Source organism: Solea solea, chromosome 2, assembly GCF_958295425.1.
Source record: "Solea solea chromosome 2, fSolSol10.1, whole genome shotgun sequence".
Classification (NCBI taxonomy): domain Eukaryota; kingdom Metazoa; phylum Chordata; class Actinopteri; order Pleuronectiformes; family Soleidae; genus Solea; species Solea solea.
Genome location: NC_081135.1, coordinates 38,365,785 through 38,378,155, shown reverse-complemented (window position 1 = coordinate 38,378,155; position 12,371 = coordinate 38,365,785). Strand labels below are relative to the sequence as shown.

The window sequence follows — 12,371 nt, the reverse complement described above, 5'->3', positions numbered from 1 at the left end:
TGACTTTTGTATCTGTGGAGGATGTTTTGGTTCGTGTGGACGTGTCTCTCCTCAGGTTGTATTAGCTCACCTGCTCTGCAACAATACCCAGCCACCAACCCCACTGTCACGCTAAATTAGCCTTCAGTGGGCACGTACACACACACACATACACACAGAGGGAGACGATACTGGTGATTGGGTGATGACAGCGGTGATACGACCGCTCTCATGTCTGCCAGGTAACGACGTCTGTCTGTTGATTCCAGCGGGGATAACATTCACAGCTTCACTCAGACGCCTTTCATCCACTCACTCACTCACTCACACACACACACTCACACACACACACACACACTCACACACTTTGTTTGTGCGTCTTTTATCTCGTGTGACGTCTGAGACGATCCAGGTCTAGAAATAAAAACCCAGAAAATAACAAAAACCACCGCAGCAGCAGTTTGGATGTGAAATAATGTGATCATTTGTGGTTGTGACTTGTTAGCATGTGAGCGCGTGAGTCATGGTGTTTGAGCGGGCTGCTGCTGCTGCCCCCCCCCCCCCCCCCGCTGCAGATACGGGAGACGGACACACTGCCAAGTGGAAAAGCGAGATGATATCATGGGCTGCGATTGGCCGGCCGCTGGAACGCGGCCACACGTGACGCGGGGGCTCGAGCAGGAGAAGGTGAGAAGGGCAACTGCGGAAACTAAATGACGTCTGGGAACCAAAAAAAAAGCAGGGAGTGATACGTCTGTGTTTCTACAAACGTACAGTTACACAAGAGGATTGTGTTTTATTTAATTTAAAGATTAAATCCTCTTTCATAAGTGGAATCTTACCAAACACACACACACACAAACACAGATAAACACACAACAAAGAACACAGAATAAGGTGAGAATGTTCAGGCTTTTTATTTTACTCTACATTTAAGATTATTAATTTGGAGAAAATTGCAACTGCTGGTCCGTTATCTGAGCTCTAAAAGGCTTTTTAAATCATAAAAGTGTTGATTCTACTTCATCGAAATGCACTGTAAAAACTTTTTAAACCAGTTTGTTTCCATGTTCCTGGCTTGTTGTGCACTTATTGTGGCGGTAAAAAGTAATAATTGGAGGATCTCTGTCCTTAGCCCCTCCCACCACATGAGCACATCTAAATGAAAAATTCTGGCAGGCTCCGCCCTTATTGACAGGTTTTATGGCATTTATCATCCAGTTCTCTATTAGAGCTTTTACTTGTTGTAGGTTACTTGGCAGCGTAGGTAGTTTAGATTTGGAATTATTGGTCAATAACAACAATAATATGTTGTTAAACACAGATTTAAAGAGGCCAGTATGAATAATTAAAGAACTACGGAACTATAACAACCAACAACTAACATTTTCAGGATAAAAAGCTACTGTGCACAACTTACTACGCCGCAAACTTCATACACACACACACAGTTAGTGAATTTAGCAGATAATAAGCCTGATTTTTCCATCTGCAGGTGGTGGAGACCAAACACAGAGCTAAAAGAGAAGGAAAAAGCATTTTCTACTTGTTAAAACTCCCAGTAAATATAAAAATTAAACATTATAAAATGATAATGTGGAAGGTTTTACATTATATTTAGATGCTTTTCATGTTATGACGTACAGCCTCATTGAATTATAACAAGAAACCAGAAATGATCTCATAATGTGAAATATTTCATGCTGTAATGTGATCATTTGACTTGTCCTGATATATTAAATGAATCTGTCGATCATTTATTCAATGAAACGATGAGTTCATAAAATGTCAAGAAAATGCTGATAAATGTCGACCAAACCTCAAAATGACGATGTTTCCACAAACCAAAAAAATGATCCAGTTGTGATGATTTATTTGTTACATAAAATATGTAACCAGAAAATATTCACATTCAAGAAGCTGAAAAATAGTTGTTAATGAGTTACTGTGTAGTGGACCGAGTTTGTACGTCATATTATCATAAAAAAAAGTTTATATTACGTGAAACTTTTGACGTTATGTGGCATTGGTTGTGGCACCAAGACTCCTACATAGAGATTAATGTTTTTTTTTTTTAACAACAACAACAACAGACGTCTTATTCTGGAGTATTAACAGCCTCGTGTTGTTTAATTTTTCCCCTCAGAAGAAGAAGTACTTTTCCTTTTTACTACTCTCAGGTCTCCTGAAGGTCAGCCATTTTGGTTACTAATGGGTGCGTTTGAAGCCGACCGAGGAAGTCGTAATTGGACCTCAACTCTTATTTCTTGCCTTCCTCGTTTCTGCTTTACCTGCCTCCGTCTCCTCTTCCCCTCTTTTTCCTCTCCTCCTCCTTCCTCGCTCACTCGCTCGCTCGCTCGCTCTCTTTAGTCAAACGAGGCCGTGCCAGTCAGTCAGTGGGATCAGGCTCGGGCCTCATGGCCTCGCCTCCCAGACAACTGCAAACAATTAGGGAAATTAGTGGCTCCAGCATCACCATCAGGAGGCCTGCTTGTTTATAATTTAATCGGGGCGCATGTCAAAACAGTCAGGGCTTGAGAGAAACAAGATGCGTCGGCGAGATGAAATTCAAACTGCCAGCCAGCTCAAAATATTAGGACTGTTTGTTTAATAGCGTGCGACCAACTGGGTAAGAGGGCAGCGAGAGGGGGGAGGGAGTGAGGGAAGGAGGGAGGGAGGGAGAGGAAAACACTAATGAAAAAAGTAGGAGAGAAAACAGCATGTGGGGAAAAAAATGAAGATGTATTAATTTTTTCTTACAAATCTACTCCACATTTTGGGAGTGAATGCGTTTTATTTTTTTCCCCTCACCCCCTCCTCACCCCCCCTTTCTTTCACTTAGCAGTGCTCTGGGAATTTCAAACGCTTGGATCTGTGCCGCCTTTCAAATTCATTATAAAAGCTTTTTGCTAACTAAATAGAGAAAGGAAAAAAAAAAAGCTGCCACATTCATCTCTTAGCTGCCCCCCCCCACACACACACACACACACACACACACACACACACCCACCACCCCCCCGCCGCCCCCTGACAATATATAAATAAACTAGAGTGACCTGATTGAGATGTAAAAGGCAGGGAGTTAGCGCTGGGACCCATACATTACATCCCAACATTAACAGTCGTCTAACTGGGCCGACGCACGGCGCTGGGAGTGTGGCCCTTGGGCAAACGGAGAGTTAAGAACTAATGCCCCCCCACACACACATACACACACAGCCTTGTTTAACCGCCGGCCTGTGCCCACACCCCTGGAAAGTGTGGTGTACGGTTGGCAGCGCAATGACACGGCCACAAACCTGACATATTTCACATCCACGCTGCACAGTAATGTAAAGAGTTATCATATCTGCTTCATTTGTCCCGACCACAAAACACATTCACATGTTTCTCTGCAGAGTTTTGAAAAAAAATTCCTGCTGAGGCCCAAACTGTCAGGGGATGTTTGAAAAATGACAAATGTACAATAAAAAGTCTGTTAAAATTAATAGTGTTTTTTTTTCTCTAAAATGGAAACTGGAGGATCCAGCGCTGTCGTCAGGAATGAAAACATGTCGCCACTGCGTCACAACTTGACCAAGAATGTTATCAACGCCATTAATCATTGGCCACTGAAGTCACATCCACGCAGGAGTGTGATCAGTACAAACATCTGCCCGGCGTTATTTGAAAGATGCCGGCGTTTGTGTCAAGTATTCATGCGTACTCATTCGCGGCCCGGGCCCATGACGGGTTTCCTGGTGAACAGCTACAATCTGTGCTGTTGCCACGGTAACAAAAACTGGCCAAATATCCACCATACTGGATCAATACTGAGAGAAATACTTAGTTTTCTTAATAAAGACTAAAATCCAACTAGTCTTAGTCGAGCTAACATACCTGGATAATGTGATTCATAGTCCGATTACTCCTGCATGTGTATGCTTAGTCGGACTGGAGTCGGACCAAGATTTACTCCATGGTTTTTGACCCTGAAGTAGAAGGAGACGACGTACAGACTGTTGCCAGAAAAGAACAAACGTCATCTACAGCGGCCAGACTCCGCTCATGTGTGGACACTCGGAGGAAACACGGTTGGTGGAGTGGTTAGCGCTCTTTGCTCTGAAGCAAGAAGACCCCGGGTTCGAGGCCCAGTTGGAACCTTTCTGCATGGAGTAGAGCTGCAACTAACGATTATTTTCTCGATTAATCGTTTGGTCCATAAAATAACAGAAAACCTTAAAAATTGTTGAGCAGTGTTCGTCAAACGTGGAAATGATGATGTTCTTAAATGTCTTGTTTTGTCCACAAACCAAAATGATGAACTTTTAATGATTTCTTTGTTATCCGGAGCAAAGAAATGAAGAAAATACTCACATTTAAGAAGCTTAAACAATCGGTCGATTAATTTAGTAATTGACTAATAATCGTAATTGTTTCAGCTCTAGCATGGAGTTTGCATGTTCTCCCCGTGTGTGCATGGCTTTTCTACGGGTTCTCCGGGTTCCACCCACAGTCCAAAATTAGGTCAATTGACCCTCACATGTTCTTTGCTCCACCCACAAACAAAAAACCACGGCACAAAGAACATGTGTATTTTCAAACGATAAAATACAATATTTTTGAATGATTAAATTGCTATTTTATTCGCTTCTTAAAAAGTGTTATTTGAAAATATTGACACAAATCTAATTCCAGGGGCAGAAAAAGACGTCCCTGCGTCTGTCAGAGAGACGAGTGGACGAGGGTGAAGGGTGAGGCTGACAGAGCTCCGACGACGACGGTCTCAGCGGAGCATCATTAAGCTGATGAGAATCACAACAAGGCAGTAATTGTGTGATAAGCTGATGCATGGTGAAAGTGATCCAGAGCCAGGGATCTGGATCTCACACACACACACACACACAGTGGGCCTGGCAGACATGCAGGGTTCCTGGTCAAAGAGCATTATTTAGAGAACATGACTGCATGCAGCGGCCGCCTGCTAATGCTCCGCTCCACTCTCCTCTGGTCTGCCTGAGCGAGCAGCCGCTCACACAGACACACAGGCCCTGACCATCAGCCGCCCGCTATCAGCTCTCTAATTGGATCAGTGGCACGAATGTGATTACAGCAGGCGTATTTATTTACATAATAATTATTACCGCCCTCCCCAGAGAAGCCGGGGGGAGGGGGGGGAGAGATGAAGGGTGGGGATGGAAGTTAAAACGGCAGGAAGGGTGAGGAAGAGTCTTCCTGTTGAGCAGTGAGAGGATGTGAGGAGCAGATTCATTAGAGATACGAGAATGTGTCGAAACATGCAAGAGCCACTCGGGGTTCTTTTAATTCTACTCAGGTAACGAGAAATTACTTTCATTTTCCTCAAATACGTACATTTAGCTTTAAAAATACTTTTTTTTTGCTTGAAACTTGAAGTTTAAGTGGAAAAACTGTAATTTTGAGGTGTAACAGGTAATAATGAGTTCCATTCTAACAGGATTAGTTTTACATGGAGAGATGGTGTTTAAGTAATCATCACTAGTCCATTATAAATCAATAACCTGGTCTGTCCTCGTCCTAACACTGTGTACATTTACACGTCCAAGAACGATCCCCTTGTTGCTCCTGGAGTGGATAAACGATGAGTCTGGTGTGTTTTATGTGCAGTGTGTGAGTGTCCGTGTACATTTGTCTATTTTCTGTGCAGACGTTTCCTTTGACCTTTGACTTCACGGACGTCAGCGAGCATGTAAAGTCTTGAAATACAGAATTTTGAAAAATGGTTATTCGTTCCAACCAAACAACGTTGAAATGTGGAGAATTAAAACACGTTCCTGGGTGTTTTCAGTAGCTTCTTTGTTAAGAAATCATTAAAACTGAATTATGTTTGGTTTGTGGACAAAAACAAGACGAGGTTTGAGATTCTCCTAGTAAGTCTTGAAGTACAGCATTATTTTCAAAAATGGTTCATTGTTCCAAACAAACAACGTTGAAAAGTGGAGATGCCGGGGATTGAACCCGGGGCCTCATACATGCAAAGCATGCGCTCTACCACTGAGCTACATCCCCACTGTGCTCAGCCTTATATACCTGGGTATGTGATCGGAGCGCGTAGAAAACAAAACAAATAAAAAGATAATAACGAGACGGTACTTGAGATAAAAAGTTTGAATTGTTCAGTTATACTCACACACTGCTGATGGTTTCAGCTGTTACAGATGATTACACTTGTTGTTCAGGCGTGGGAATCACAGAGTAAGTCGCGATACATGGTCCCACGATATCAACAATATCGCGACACGACGACTCTGCGCCTCGGCTTTGGAACGGCCTGCGCGCGGCGATAAGACTCGTCATTCAGTGTCATCTTTTAAATCTCTTCTTAAAACTCATTTTTTTAGACTTGCTTTTATGTGACGCCATCTTTTTATCCGTTTATCTGGTTGCAAGCACCTTAAATCAATTTATCATGATATGTAAATATTAGTATTACTTGTATATATGTGTGTATTTTTTATTTATGTATGTGAGGGCACTTTGTAAATTGTTGTTTTTAAAGGTGCTATACAAATAAAGCTTTACTTAATTACAATCATACAGCGATACATTGCGATATTAGAGATGGGATTTATTATATTAGGGATTCTTCCGCCACTCATTCATTTGAGCAGCGCCGCCATGAGGAGACATGAAGTAGTGACATCAGGTGAGTGAAACTGGTGGGGACTGCGCCCGTACCAGGTGAGGTTTCAGCAGATACTCCCTCCACAGTGTGGAGTTTTGTTCAGCCGTGATCTGTCTTTACCCCCCCCCCCCCCCAGAGTCCTTCTCTAAACTGAATATAAATACGGCGCTCTGTTTCAATAACAGAGGCGCACAGACAGAGGGAGAGACGGAGTGGGACGGACAGAGAGGGATGGAGGGACTCTGGGGACGTGGCTGCGTTTACGTTTGCTGCCCATTGAAGTCGTCCAAACGCCTGGCTCCGCTCGCCGCTTAATGGCGCTTAATCACGGAGCCGCTTAAAATAGGCCATTATATCAGCGGGCGCTGGGGCTCTCGAGTTACCGCGGAGCCCTCGGGGCCCCCGACAACAGAGCTTTTGTTAATAAGTCTCCATTAATCAGGTCCAGTACGGAAGCTGCTGCTGCAGCGGGCGGCACCACAGTTGATAAATACCTCAGGAATAAAACACTATTTACTCACCTTGTCTAACAGCAGTTCATGTGTGTGTGTGTGTGTGTGTGTTTTAACACAGAGGCTGGGTGGGACAGGAACCACGCAGGAGGACTAAAGACACCCAGAGGACGGGTTGTGTGTTGCAGATAAAGATTAATACTGTGAGCTGATGACGCAGCGGAAACAGCACATATCTGATTTAAGAGAGATAAAGTGAGCGAGACACAACTTTGATTCTCCGCGACGAAGAAAAGAGCAAGGACACCTGACCTGAGACCGGGTCAGGTGTCCCAGACGAGACTGTGTGGCTCAGGTCACATTCATTGTCATGGTAATTTAAAGAGGAAAATACAGTGAATTTAAATGAGGTTTTCTTAAGTTGCTTCATTGAAAATGCAGAGTAGATATTAAATAAATAGATTTATGACTTATAGTGTAAAAAAATAAGTAGAAACTTGTGAGTTATTTGTTTAAAAACGGGTTTTTCTCTTTTACTCGGACTGTCGAGTTTAAATATGTATCAATTTGTAATTAGTTTGAATATATTTGAACTGGATAATACTAATTAAATGTTAATGAAATGTTTAAATCCAGGGTGTTCCACCACTGAATAAGGTGCATGACTGATGCTACAAACACATCTACAGCTCTAGTTATCGCTTTAGTACGAGTTGAATTTTGAGGACGTTTTTGCTCCAAACGAGGACAGAAGAGCGTCTCACCATCTCCTCCCGTTGGCTCCACACACTGTGAAGCCTGCATTGCTTCCACTAACTCTCATGCTCTGGTGGTTATAAAAACAGCCTTTATCCTCACAAACTTTTCACTCTTTTTTTCGCTCGGTTGCAGCATCGCATGTTTACACTCTCACTGTCACTCCTGTTAATCAGTTGTGTCCTTCCCATCAATCTCTACCTCCTTCTCTCCCGTTTCACCACCGCCGCCTCCCACCTCCACCCCCGTCGTCTCCCCAGCCTATCTGTCTCTCTCCACTCAGCCAGAGACAGAAGCAGAGCTCTTCACAGCAGATAAAGCTGCTAATTTCATTAATTATGAACCAATATGTTGCAGTGGATGTGAGTGTGTGTGTGTGTGTGTGTGTGTGTGCGTCTGGAGAGAGAGAGGGAGGGGGGGAGTGAGTGTGAGGGGGGAGTTGAGGGTCCCCTGAACTGGCATCTGGTCCACTCTGGCATCCAGGGAACAAGGGAATATAAAGAAAAGAAAGGAAGGAAGGAAGGAAAGGAAGAAGGGATGACAGCAGAATGTTAGGAAGAAGATAGAGAGGAACAAAGACAGAGAGGAGGAGACACTGTCCACGACAGAGACACTAACAAAAAACAATTAAAGGAGCAAAGAGTGAAAAATCACACACACATGTACAGTTGTTGACGAGTGACATCAGTTCCTAGAAATAACTTTAAAGACTTTTAATTTAAAATCACGTTATCTTGTGGCAGCTGATATTATACGTACATATATTTTTAAAATAATCAGTGAAATGAAGACCTGGCCTCAGCTGCAGTGTTTTCAGATCGTCTTAAGGCAGCAGAAAATGATTCTGATTAATAAATACCCCGGTGTGAAATGTTAAAGTGATCAGTTATGAGTGTTATTTCAACTTATTTTACTGTGCGTAAATGATACAAGCTTTATCATTTACAGAATAATCGCTTTTAACTACACTATAATTTTTCTTCATTTTATTCATAGTTGTTTATAATAAAAGTTTACGGTTGAAGTGATTTTAGGAGAAATATTGGACGATATATTGTGGTGTCATTATATTTTCACTGCTAAAGACCAGTCAAGCTGCTCATCCAGAATGCAGAAGCTCGACTGGTCTTCAACTTACCAAAATTCTTCCACACTACACTGCTCCTCCGCTCCCTTCACTGGCTTCCTGTAGCTGCTCACATCCACTTCAAGACTCTAGTGCTTACGTTCCATGCTACAAACGGATCCGGTCCAGTCTACATCCAGGACATGATCAAAACCTACACCCCAGCCCGCCCACTCCGCTCTGCATCGGCAAACCGGCTTGCTGCCCCCTCACTGAGAGGATCGCAGAGGCATTCGCAGAACTCGAGACTGTTCACTGTCCTAGCTCCCAAATGGTGGAACGAGCTCCCCATCAACATCCGGACAGCAGAAGGCCTCCACATCTTCCGCCGCCGAATAAAAACACATTTCTTCCGACTCTACCTTGTCTAAGACGACGACAAAACGAAAAATATATTATACATCACACTTATGACTAGCACTTCATAGTTTGACTTACTTGAAGCTCTTATTTGTACCCAAATGTTTAAATGCACTATTGTAAGTTGCTTTGGATAAAGCGTCTGCTAAATGACATGTAATAAAAAAGTTTAGCATTTCATATTCTTCACTTTTTCAATTTAAAATACTAAAGTGGGCCAATTAATCAGATTGATTGATAATTGTCATTATTTTTAATAATTGGCATTGGCCAATTATCTATTATTTTTGCTCTCAGAAACTTTATAAAAGCCACAACTTTTTTCATCCAAAGGTTTACTTTTTTCTAGTTTTTGATGACCTGTTACATGTATTTAGTATTTAGTTCATAGACTGAACATTTAAAGATTTCCTGCATTAAAGGAGCTATATTTTATCATAAGTAGGGGGGACAAGAAGAAAATTGTCTGAATATAATGATAAAATACAGTGAAATTTGACAATTATGTCCCACATCAAATCCCAAACTCAATAAACAGAAAAATCGCAATTCTGCATTTCAGCTAGGGCTGAACGATTTTGAATAAATATACAATTGTGATTATTTTGACTTAATACGATATGAGAAACAGTCATCTTTTCATAATTCTCGTTTTCATTTCAATAACACATTTAAAATGATTACCATGTGATATAGAAATGTCGCCAAGTTGTTCAGCGCTTGTTAAAACAAATCGTTAAAAACGCAGCGCGTCGTCCGACACATAAAAGTATCATAGGAACCAAAACATTAACTAAATTAAAAAGCGGGGACAAACATTCGCAGACTGACCCTTTAATCACCTGCTCTCAGCCTCCTCAGTAAACACTGTGTGATAACCTTTGTGTGATTTTGTGGCTGTTAAAAGAGTCTCAGGACTGTTTCATCTGTGAGTCCCTAACAGGTGCGTCCCTCACGCTACACTGCCCCCTGTCTCTCACACACACACACACACACACGCACACATTAACACACACACACACACACACACACACACACGGCGGCAGCCTAATCAGTCGCGCTTCACGTCCAAAAAGATGGCGCACGCACACACACGCGACGTGAGCTGGATAAACAGCGGAGTCACATGTGTCTTCAGTATTAATAGTAATTGTGTGTGTAAACTGTTTCACATCAACCCACTCTATTACAACAGCTGCCCTGCAAATCACTGCAGGCTGTGGCAGCTGATGACAGCAAGTGTGTGTGTGTGTGAGTGAGAGAAGAGCCTTGATAAGCACATTTTAAAAAGGATTGTTTAGGTTTTTCTAAGTGTGGTTGTACGATGTGTTGACACAAAGACTGCACCGAGAGCGCCCCATGCACCTAAAACCAGTCATGAGACACCAGGGCTCTCCTTACTCAATTCTACGATGTCATAAAAATACATTTGTCACTTTATCTCACGATTAGATCAACTTTTTCTTGCTGGAAACTCAAGTTTGTAAACCACTCACTCTCCCACACCAAACCCCATGGAGAAAATCAGTGATTTTAGCTCACAGGGACACAGGAGCTGCTGGTCTACTGCTGCCTCGTGTGGTCACTTTGTGTCACGGAGGTCAATCTGAACAACGGATTTCAAACACAGAAGTCACAAAACAACACGTTTTAACTTAGTGATGGAGGCAGCAGTGGGTCAACAATGTTAAAATGGCTGATTTTCTCTATGGGGTTTGGTGTGGGAGAGTGAGTGGTTTTGCAAACTTCAGCTTCCTGTGAGAACAAGTATGCTTAGCTGTGAAATGAAATAGGAAAACATGTGGAGAAGCAGGTGTCACTACAAACCTGAACTATCCCTTTAACAAAGGCATGTGAGTGAGGTGACTAAGTACAGGTTTATCAGGGGATTATTGCCATTTCATTGGTTGATAAATAAAAGGTTTAACAGTCCGGATATTGGAGGGAAGAGACGGTATAAGATGGGTGTGTGTGTGTGTGTGTGTGTGTGTGGGTGAGGACGGCCCAGGTCGTTAAACTGTACTCATAAGCCAGCAGTTAAATGTTGGTTAATGATGCTCCCAGAGACACAGAGGGACAGACAGCAGAGGGACCTTTGGACTCTGCAGTGTCCTCAGGATAATCCCTGTCATAAATATCACCCCATTCACTCTACAGTACACCACACACACACACACACACACACACACAGAGCAGACAAACGTCCCTCTTGTGGTTTGTAAGGGTCAGTGGTTATAGTCGCTGCGTACAAACACACACAAAAATGCACAAAAGTAACACACAGAGACAACCCAGACAAAAAAGACACATACATGAACAAAAATACACACACACACACCCATATAGTGTAGATGCACACTCATGTACATAAGACATGCATGGACACAAAAGACACGCACACATACACAAGCACGTACAGAACATACATGCATGGACACAAATGGCATGAGCACACACACAAAAGCTAAAGACAACATGCAAACAAAACATGCACAAATACACACACCTACTTACAGAACACACATACCTGGACACAAAAGACACACGCACAAACAAAAAAACACACAAATCACATGCATACAGGCAAACATGCACAAAAACAACACGAATGACATGAGCACACACACAAAAGCGAAACGCACAACATACAGACACAGAACATACACACATACTTGAACACACACACACACACACAGGAGAGAATCTTCCTCCTGTGTCTTGTGGTCTATAAGGGTCAGTGTTGGTTGTTGTTGCGTTCTCACACACACACACACAGACACACACACACACAGAGTCGTGGCCACAGACGCCTCGCCCTGCCTCATGATTAGCATTGCCTGCTCCGCGCTTTTGTTTTCCTCTTTGTTTGTTTGCCGCTGTGCAGAAATATTTCTGTGGAATCCGCCGTGATTGCACCACAGGTCAGCGACACCCATCCATTACAGCAGAGACCAGCCTTGTATTTAAACTACAACCTCAGCGGCGTCTATATTTATCAGTGCAGTCAGTGCACAGGGGCCAAACTCGGGCCCCGCTCGCTCGCTCGCTCAGATTC

The 12,371-nt window shown here is 42.8% G+C and overlaps 1 long non-coding RNA gene and 1 other non-coding gene across 2 annotated transcripts in view; both read right to left on the bottom strand.

Moving 5' to 3' along the window:
- The window catches only part of LOC131447626 (uncharacterized), a 74,346-nt gene that overhangs the window by 28,102 nt on the left and 33,873 nt on the right, over window positions 1-12,371 (bottom strand). The window lies entirely within an intron of this gene.
- On the bottom strand, window positions 5,935-6,006 carry trnaa-ugc (transfer RNA alanine (anticodon UGC)). Its single transcript has one exon. It is a non-coding gene; the product is annotated as a tRNA-Ala (tRNA).